Source organism: Gossypium hirsutum, chromosome A03 (assembly GCF_007990345.1).
Source record: "Gossypium hirsutum isolate 1008001.06 chromosome A03, Gossypium_hirsutum_v2.1, whole genome shotgun sequence".
Taxonomy (NCBI): domain Eukaryota; kingdom Viridiplantae; phylum Streptophyta; class Magnoliopsida; order Malvales; family Malvaceae; genus Gossypium; species Gossypium hirsutum.
In genome coordinates this window covers 21897832-21907687 of record NC_053426.1, presented here as the reverse complement: position 1 = coordinate 21907687, position 9856 = coordinate 21897832, and the positions used below count along the sequence as shown (strand labels likewise).

The 9856-nt window shown below is 30.8% G+C and overlaps 1 long non-coding RNA gene across 1 annotated transcript; it reads right to left on the bottom strand.

The window, feature by feature from the left end:
• Positions 1-1841: 1841 nt before the first annotated feature.
• On the bottom strand, positions 1842-7491 carry LOC121219245 (uncharacterized). Its single transcript, XR_005915918.1, has 3 exons — positions 7112-7491; positions 2200-2530; positions 1842-2120 (listed from the first exon to the last, which is right to left on the bottom strand). It is a non-coding gene; the product is annotated as an uncharacterized lncRNA (long non-coding RNA).
• Between the last annotated feature and the right edge of the window lie 2365 nt (positions 7492-9856).

Below are 9856 nucleotides of genomic sequence, written 5' to 3'. Positions count from 1 at the left end.
CGAGGGTTAGCTCGGAAATTAAGGTTTGTGTTTCTATAATCCGAACTTAATACTTAATTGTTGAAATTATTATTTTATGTATGGTAAGTGCATTGAGATGATTATTTCGAATTGGAGAGAACCTTGGTTGAAATTGAATAGTGAAATTAATGATTAATTATTATATTTTGATTAAATGTTATGATAAATAATTAAGGTGAGAATTAATTGGATTGTGTTTTACAATTGAAATAGATTGATTTGGTATGTGATAATTTTTTTGAATTTATATGGATATATGTGATTGATATGGAAATTGAATATTGAATGTATGTTATATTGAAAATTAAATTGATTGGAAATGTGATGAAATAAATATGCATATGTGATTATTGTGGAATTTGAATGTATATTGAATTGTATTGAATTATTAATTTATGTGATTAAACTGAAATGTGTATTGATTGAAAAGTGAAAATTTATTAAAACCCTATTAACAGTATCGGGCTAAGTCAGATATAGTTGGCATGCCATAGGATTGGAAGTTTTCAGGGATACTTCGACCTTGAGTCGATGAGGCACTATACATGTTGTACTGTTACTTCGCCTTCAAGTCGATGAGGCACCTAGTGTGTCGTACTGGTACTGTTACTTCGGTTTAATCTGATGAGGTGCTGAGTATCGTACTGTTACTGTTTACTTCGACATAGCCGATGAGGCACTGAGTGCCATACTAGATATGAATGGAAGATATTGAACAGTGAACTGAAGTATGAGTGAGAAATGTGAATTAAGCATCTCTGAACTAGATATGAATGGAAAATATTATTGCTCAAATGATTTGTGAATTTATTTTGAAAACTAATCGGGTTAGTAGATGAGAAAAAAATTGAGTGAGTTATAAAAGATTTAATTTTTGTAATGAATATATATAATTGTGATTGTCATATGCTTTAAGTGTATGATATATTGTTAAGTGTTCGGATTATAGAAATATCACTGAGTTCATACTCAGCGTACAGTTTGTTTCCGTGCATCGGATAAGTTAAAGTCAAACCGTTGAATCAGCATCCCAGGCCGATCCTGAACTCAACGCGATGAGGTATATTAATTATTGGTAATGGCATGTACCTAGAATGTCTATGTGTGTCATTTTGGATTGTCAATGTAAGGATGAAATAAGTAAATTTAGACTTAGTAATAGTATATGGTAGGAACTGGCTTATTTGGTAAGAATTTGAACTATTTGATAATGTATGTGAAATACTTAAAAAGATTAATCATATAAGCACGTAAAATGTCTAATTTGACATGTTTTGAGTAGGTTTGAATGTGATTTAAAGTGATTGAACTGAATTGACCGGTAATGCCCCGTAATCCTGTTCCGGGGACGGATAAGGGTTAGGGGGTGTTACAATATTAACCGTCATAAATTGAAAACAACCAAAGTCAAATAAATTATTTGTAATTTTGTTATAAAAAATAAAAACAAGGATTGAATAATTATAAATTAGCTTCCAAACCACAATTAATACTAGAAATTAATAATATTATCCAAATACATAATTAGTAGTACACCAGATAATAACAACAACATTGTCCAAGTGCATAACTAATATTACACCACATTAAAAATATCAATATCTTCAACCTTGAGAAAATTTTTGAAGCCAGATTTTTTTATGCTTCTTATTTTTAACTAAAAAAGCTTTGGCCTCGGATTCATGACTCACTAGATAATCAAACACAGAACACAGGAAGTCATCATCAAATCCTTCTACCTCCATCGACATCACTTCTTCGTAAAGATGTGGTGTCTTATCCTCAATAAATTGTTCCAAAGCATTAGCAATTTTGCCAAGTTGTTCACCCACAAATTTAATTTGTTCATCAACGACACTTTCTTGAGTATTTTTTCTTTTACATTTGGATGTGCCAGATGAAGATACTATTGTTCTTACCTTTTCAGTCTCTTCATTGTCGCAGTCTATAGGCATTGAATCTTGGTTACCATCATCCAAATCTATGTCAACAAATGTTCTGGCAAAACTCCCTGTTGCCATATCTTTACCAACAACCAAATCCATTTCATCATAATGATCAATGCTTTTATTCAAAAATGGTTCATACTTCTTGTATGCCTATTGGATTTTATACATAATTAGAATAACAAGTAAAAAAACAATTGAAATATACTTAATATATATATACATATATTACCATCACTGCTACATCATATGTCGCTCTATCACATGTGATTATTTTCATGTTATCATCCCATCCAAAACCTTTTTCACCCCGAATTGTGCATATAATCTGCCATTGGTTTTTTACAGTCCTCAAATGGTTTTCCACATACTTCGCATCGCATTGGACTTGAAATCTTTTTGAAATAGCTTCGGTAACTCGATTAATAGAAACTACTTTGAAAGAGTTAGAAGACTTATTTCATTTCTGGGCCTCCTCTGCTAGAATTTCAAGAAAAAGATGTTCCATCGATTTTGTCCACCTAAATTACTTGGAGGTCCCTTCTTTGTTGCCCTTACCCATTCTACATTAATAATTTTCATTGTCAATCATTTCAATATCCAACAAGCTTAAAACATAATAAATTCAATATGTAACAAATTCAAGACATATTAATTTCAAAATCCAACAAACTAAAATTTCAATATCATTATCCAACCAACATTAACAAAAAAATAATAATTTTAATACTAAAACATACATAACATAGAAACATTAACCCTAAGCCCTAAACCTACCTAATGTTTCAAGCCATATAATCAGTCCACATAGTTTGTGTAATTTCGTCTCTCTTAGCAAACCATTCTCTTGCTTCTTCTCTCTCTTCTCGCTCCGTAAGAGTTGTATTCTCAAATCAGACTCAGGCTCCTCGTATAATCCTTGATTAAGTAAATCCCTAGGATCAACTCCCATTATATGATTATGAATGATACAACAAGCCAAAACTATATCTACTGGAGTTTGAAAATTCCAAAATGGTTCAACATCTAATACACGAAGCCGTTTCTTCAAAATCCCAAAAACATGTTCAATAGTGATTCGCAATGATGAATGACAAAGATTAAAGAGTTCCTTTGTATTTTTAGACCCCTGAGCACTAAAATTTTTTAAATGATATCAGACACCACGATATGGGGTAATATATCTATTTCAAATGCCATATCCAGCATCAGTAAGGTAATATTTACCTATAATTTGACAAAACATAATTATTACTAATAAATTATGAGCTTACTAGAACTATTTGGTATTTGATGTTTTATAATTCTTACCTTCCAGAATTTTTAATCCTCTTGGGTGTGAAATTGCATCACTTAAAATATGAGAATCATGTGCACTACCTTCCCAACCAGCTAGAACATAGGAAAATTTCAAATCAAATGTAATGGCAACCAATACATTTTGTGTCGTTCCCCCTTTACGGCTATGAAATCTTCCTTGAATGCTAAGTGGAATGGATACACGAACATGAGTTCCATCTAATGCTCCAATACAATCTTTAAAATAAGGTTAAAACCTTGGATTGTTTCTGACTCACTAGGAGTTAACTCATCAGGTAATCTAATAACTAGCTTATACAATTTCAAAATGGCTCTCAATACAACCCTAAAGTAATAGTGAATTGTCTCAGTTGATCTATAATATCTAGATCCAATCACTCAAAACCTTACATTATGACCAATTATATGTAAAAATATAACTACTTGCTCCCTAATATTCACCGATTTAGTTGATTGTAACAAATTATTTCTACTAAGAATATCACACAAATTAAAAAAGGCTATCGATCTCATCCTTATCACATCAATACAATGCTGGTCACCACCATCTAAAATAGTATTAATATAATTTTCTCTTTCATAATCTCGATTCACACGAGGGTGAGAAGCAATTTCCTTCCTAGTTTTTAATTTTTTAATCCAGAGATCCCCAAAAGCTAAAAATGAAGCCATGACTCTGACAATTGCATTTTGATCTTGATTACGATCCATCTACACAAAATAAGGCCACACAAATATTTGATCACTATAAAAAAAGATGCAAACTTTTTATAAGATCACATATATGACTAAAGTTACCATGACTAAAGTGCATACATACATATATCAAAGTTTCTCAAGCAATGACTAAAGTTACCATGACTAAAGGGAATGGAGTTAACTAACCAACCCTAACTTAAATAATAACAAAAAAAAATGCATAATTCAAGACATATTCATTACAAACTGTAGTACCCAACAGAATAAATTTTGCATAGAAACCCCCTAAAAAAAGAACTTCTAGAAACACGGATCTTATATATAATCCAAAAAATGAGATTTAACCATATTTCTATTACGTTGAATGGTATATATAGTTTGTACACTAGAAACCTAAGACAACAGGTTTATCCCATACATTTGAGCCTAATTTCTTTAGAAGTTATTCAGACTAAGAAAGCAATTAAACAATAAAATCTCATAAACATAAGATGGACAATTTCTTCCTTATCAAGGAATGAAGAGCTTTATTAATGTATTTAGGAATCTAACAAAAGAACAAAAAAAAACAAACAAAGGAAAAGTTCCAAGTTATTAATAACACTAGTTATAATAGTACGACCAATTCAAATTCAAATTTTAATGTTTCTTTTTTCAAACTATATATATATAAAAATTACATGTTACGGAAACAAGGAAAAGGTTATTACATGCTTTCCCCTTTTTCTAACAAGTCAAACATATTGTTAGAATTTGTTAAAGATTGTGTGGCCCGAATCCCGTATTTTGTTGAATAAATAAATACAGTAACAAACTAATGGAATCTATGGGGGTGAGAAGTCGAGTGCTGTATAAACCTATACTTCTATTATTTGATTTTAATTAGAATAAAATTTTTCAACCCTTAAATAGATGTAGTCCTGCTCGTGTTTTTTTTCCCAAAAGGGTTTCCACCTAAAATGTGTGTTCTTATTTTTTATTTTCTTATTTCTTTGTGATCGTTCTACCGTCATTATAAACATTTATTATAACAAAGGCAATTGTACTTCATCTATAGTTAAAAAAAATCTTCTTCAAATATTTTTTTATTTAAAAATATAGAAACATATTATATTATTAAATAAATTATTTTAAAAATATATTTAATTTAATTTTATTGTTTTAAATAATCAACTATATTGAGTATGCAATATCTAAAATTTTAAAGTAACTACCTTTTATATTAGCTGAGATTAATTAAAATGTAATCTATTAATCATTCAATCTTCATATTTTATCAACATATACATTCTTAACAATTAACATATAAATTATGTTTTCCTTCATTCGTAAAGGTTTTGCATTGATAAATCTCAACAAAACAAGTAAAACCATTTGGTCTCGACTAGAACATTAATTCAACCAATTTAAACATAAATTGATAAATCATACAATACAATAATCCAACCTAGACTCAATACTTTACAACCCATTTTTATCTTCCTTAATGTTTTAGAGGCCCAAGCATCACTCTTTTTTAAAAGTTTAACACATTTTTTCATCTTTTCCAATGGTTTTTTAGAGACCTAAGCATGTTAGCAGTGCAACACTTATTTTTCTTTTTCATTTTATATTTATATAACATTTTAAAAATTAAAAAAGAAAGAAAGAAAAAAGAAAAACTAAATTATATCATAACCTTAAAGATATCTTAGCCTGGTCTCCCTTTCATTACCCTATCATTTTTTTTTATTTTATCCACTCTCACATGCATCTCCCCTTCATTCACCTAAAATAAGGTGCCAATAATATTATTGTGAAGTGACCCAAGATTCCAGTGAAGAATCTGGTACAAAGAAGCAAGACAGAAGATACTATATATCTATTTACACATATATATCTATTTACTTTATTCCCAATGGAAAAGAAAACAGATGAAAGTATATCAACATTATAAACAACAGCTACATGTAGGTCCATATTTGGCAAAGGGTGCAACAACTGTTTAATTATTTTATTTTCTTTCCAATTAGTCACATTGTTAAAAAGTCCTGATACAGTACATGAAAGAACAAGAAAAATCATCACCATGAAAATACGATAATGAAAGGTTTTTCAGAACAATAAAAAGAATAAGGGGCTACACTGCACTAAATTTTATAATAAGCAAGATTATTTGGCAGATTTCAAAAAAGAAACATAATTTTACGATGGAAAACATAATTTTTTTAATTGAATCATGCAACAAAGCAAAAGCTTAGGATGAGGGCAATATGGGTGTTTTTGGTTAGAGAAATTTTTGCTCTGTTTATTAAAGAAAAACAATGGGTGGCCAAGGTGGTTTACTGCTAACTTCTAGCCTACATAATTTATTACTAATTTGTCCAAAATTATAAAGAAAAAAAAGAGAGAATTGTTGTAGAAAGATTTAGGCGATCAAAACCTGTGTCTTTTTCCGGGTAAAGGAATAGCTACAGAGGAGGGGGGAGTTGAACAAAGCCAAATAAAAACAAAAAAGCGAGAACCTGAGACTCATACTCAAGGTTGTATGAATGAAGGAATGCTTGAAACAAAACATGCAATACAAACAGATTACAAATCGTACGATACAAACTCTGGCTACACTGATTCTGTTCCTATAATATCTCAATCTCTCCACACACACACACAAAAGGATAAAACTCAATCATTCATACTTCTAAAAAAGCCCCATCACACACTGGCAATAAAATCCATTATGAAAATAAAAATCTTGTAATAAATTCCAACAGAAAAGCACGTAAAAGTTTTACCTTGAATATCAAGCCAAGCACAACAAATCCATTCTCAAGCATTTCAAAACAATACTTCGTACTAAAGAAAAGAGCACCAATAATCAAAGATAAAACACTTTTCCACCAAATCCAAACATTATCCCAAAAAGAAAAATCTCAGAGATTCAATATAACCTTCAAAGCCCCATCAATGGAACAATAATAACAAAATTTCATCAATAATCGAAAAATATGAGGAAATTTGGGAAATTACATGAGAAGAGAGGAAACAGCAGCGTGTATTGCCAATGAAGAGAAGATGTGCAACAGACTAAGGAAAAAGGGAAGAGATATATAAGAAGTTGAAGAACGGAAGAAGGAGAAAAATTTTACCTGGATGAAGAAGGAGATGGAAAATGTCTTACTGAAAAGAAATCGGTAAGACTTTTTCCCCAAATTGCAAGTCATTTTACCCATGTCTTGGAAAACATTTTCCAAATGTAAAATGTTTTCAAGCTTCCAAACACAGTAAAACCAGGAAAATATTTTTCGGAAATTGTTTTCCTGGCTTCCAAATGGACCTTAAATTCACAGCAAAACAAGGCATTTGACACAACCATACATATATCAATTCAAAATGCATCTACAACCTCAAAATAAAACATAAAAAATATTTGAATTTGTAGCTCAAAGCATCATCAATATTTCCAAACCAAGGAAAATGTCTTACTGAAAAGAAATCGGTAAGACTTTTTCCCCAAATTGCAAGTCATTTTACCCATGTCTTGGAAAACATTTTCCAAATGTAAAATGTTTTCAAGCTTCCAAACACAGTAAAACCAGGAAAATATTTTTCGGAAATTGTTTTCCTAGCTTCCAAATGGACCTTAAATTCACAGCAAAACAAGGCATTTGACACAACCATACATATATCAATTCAAAATGCATCTACAACCTCAAAATAAAACATAAAAAATATTTGACTTTGTAGCTCAAAGCATCATCAATATTTCCAAACCAAGATAACCCAATAACATAATATCAAATCCTAAAAATCTAATATGATATCAACTTTTTAAGACATAATAGAAATCAACCAAAAATCTCTACCACATTGCCTTGTTCCAACAATTTAAAGAATAATATGAGCTCACCTACTCAATCACTAAGCCTAACTTGGATCACTCCATTGGAATTTCTACAACGCTCACACCGTAACGCTAACTATTTGTAAAGTTTAAAAATAGTGGGTGAGCTTGAACATGCTTAGTGAATGATTGGAAAAAAACCACCAAATAAATTATCAAAGCATTGTTACTTACATATTTTGCTACAATGACATACTAAATACTCATACAATGTCTACCAATCCATCTAGCTCTACAATCACATATTTAAGCATACATCACATTTTATTAATTCACATTTAACGATAATTTGGCACTTGGGGCTATAAAACATGAAAGTAGGCTCTACCACCACATATCGGATACACGGATCTCCAACGCACTATTGACTCAATGAGTTGAACATATCCCAAAAGGGTAGAATTTAGCTAACACTCTTCAACACAACAACATATCCCGATGAATAAAGCTGAGCTCACATTCCCTTATCTCTCCAAATCTATCTTGGGCCTTAATGCCCCAAAAACACAACACAAGGGTGAGTACTCACAAACCCTATGGCACGTCAACTATATCAAACGGTCTCAAAGATCACAAGGGAAAAATATATGCAATTATACACACATTTTACTTATTATTTTCTACTCACTTTCACTGCATATTCACATTATAAGCACAACATCATCACTGTCATTTGGCATATGTAACATACCCATAATTAACACATTCACAATAGTCATTACAAACATATATCACATGTCACATTATCACATCTTAATACTCAATCCAGAACACAAAATCACATATTTCACAATTTAAATGAGGGGTATAAGAAAGCTTACACTTAGAACTTAGGGGTTTAGGCTACTCCTAAGCTCCAAATTAGCACTATGAATCGTATCTACAAGCAACGATTCCAAACACTCACCATTTGCGCTTTTGCCTAAATGCTGAAAGCCTAAATTAGCTTTTCCTTCGCTTTTGACTTGGTCGAAGAAGGTCCTAACAATTCCGAAGCTTAACCAAAATAAATCACACCACAAGCACAATTAATACTCAGCCATAGACACACTCAAAGCAACAAAAAATACAGGCCTAAGCTAGTTCCTCTTAGAAATGAAATTTTGACTAGCTTAGCCAAAACGCTAAAATCTCATCACCTACTCGTTCCTATCGCATAAAATTGATTCCAATCATCAAATTAATTTTCTAAGAATAATTCACAACCTTCAAACTACTCAAAACTGCACAGGTTCATAGTTCTAAAATTTTGACATAAAATAGCCATTTTTACAAAAACTCAATAAAACCTTAGAATTCTTTAACGAAAATTTAGGGAAAGTTTAGAAACTTTCTAATCACATCAAAAAAAGTTGAAAAACACTTAAAACATTGTTTTCATTCAAAATCCTAAATTCCACCATTAACGCCCCAAATCTCAACATTTATTCAAAACTTTTAATTCAATAGATAAAAACTCAATTTAAAAACCTAGATATCATCAAAAAATAATAAGAAAATGAAACATTACCTTCGTTGAGAGAAAAATAAATGTTTTGTTGAAAATGCGAAAACCCACAGGTTTGAACGATAGCAAAATTAATGGTGTCTTTAGTGTTCCTCTTTGAATTTGGGCAGGATTTGGTGTTTAAAATTTGATGGAAATCAAATGGTTAGAGTTTGGAAGATCAAAATAGATGAATTTGGTTTTGGGAAAATCAAGAAACGACAACAAGAGGCGAGGGGAAAATAGTTTTCGTGAGTTTACTACTGGTGGGGGGAAAGAAATAGGTCAATTTTAAACTTTGGTATATTAGCCCTTATGGTACTCCTAATTTTAACCCCCTTTTCAAAATAGTCCATATTTTAAAATTAAATTTCTTTTCTACTTCATTTTCAAAAATTGATTTAACTTTCAAAAAGCCATAGATAAAGACATTTTTAGTTTACCAAACATCGAATTTCTGAACACATTTTGAGCTCAAACCCCTAAATTATCCTCGAAACTACT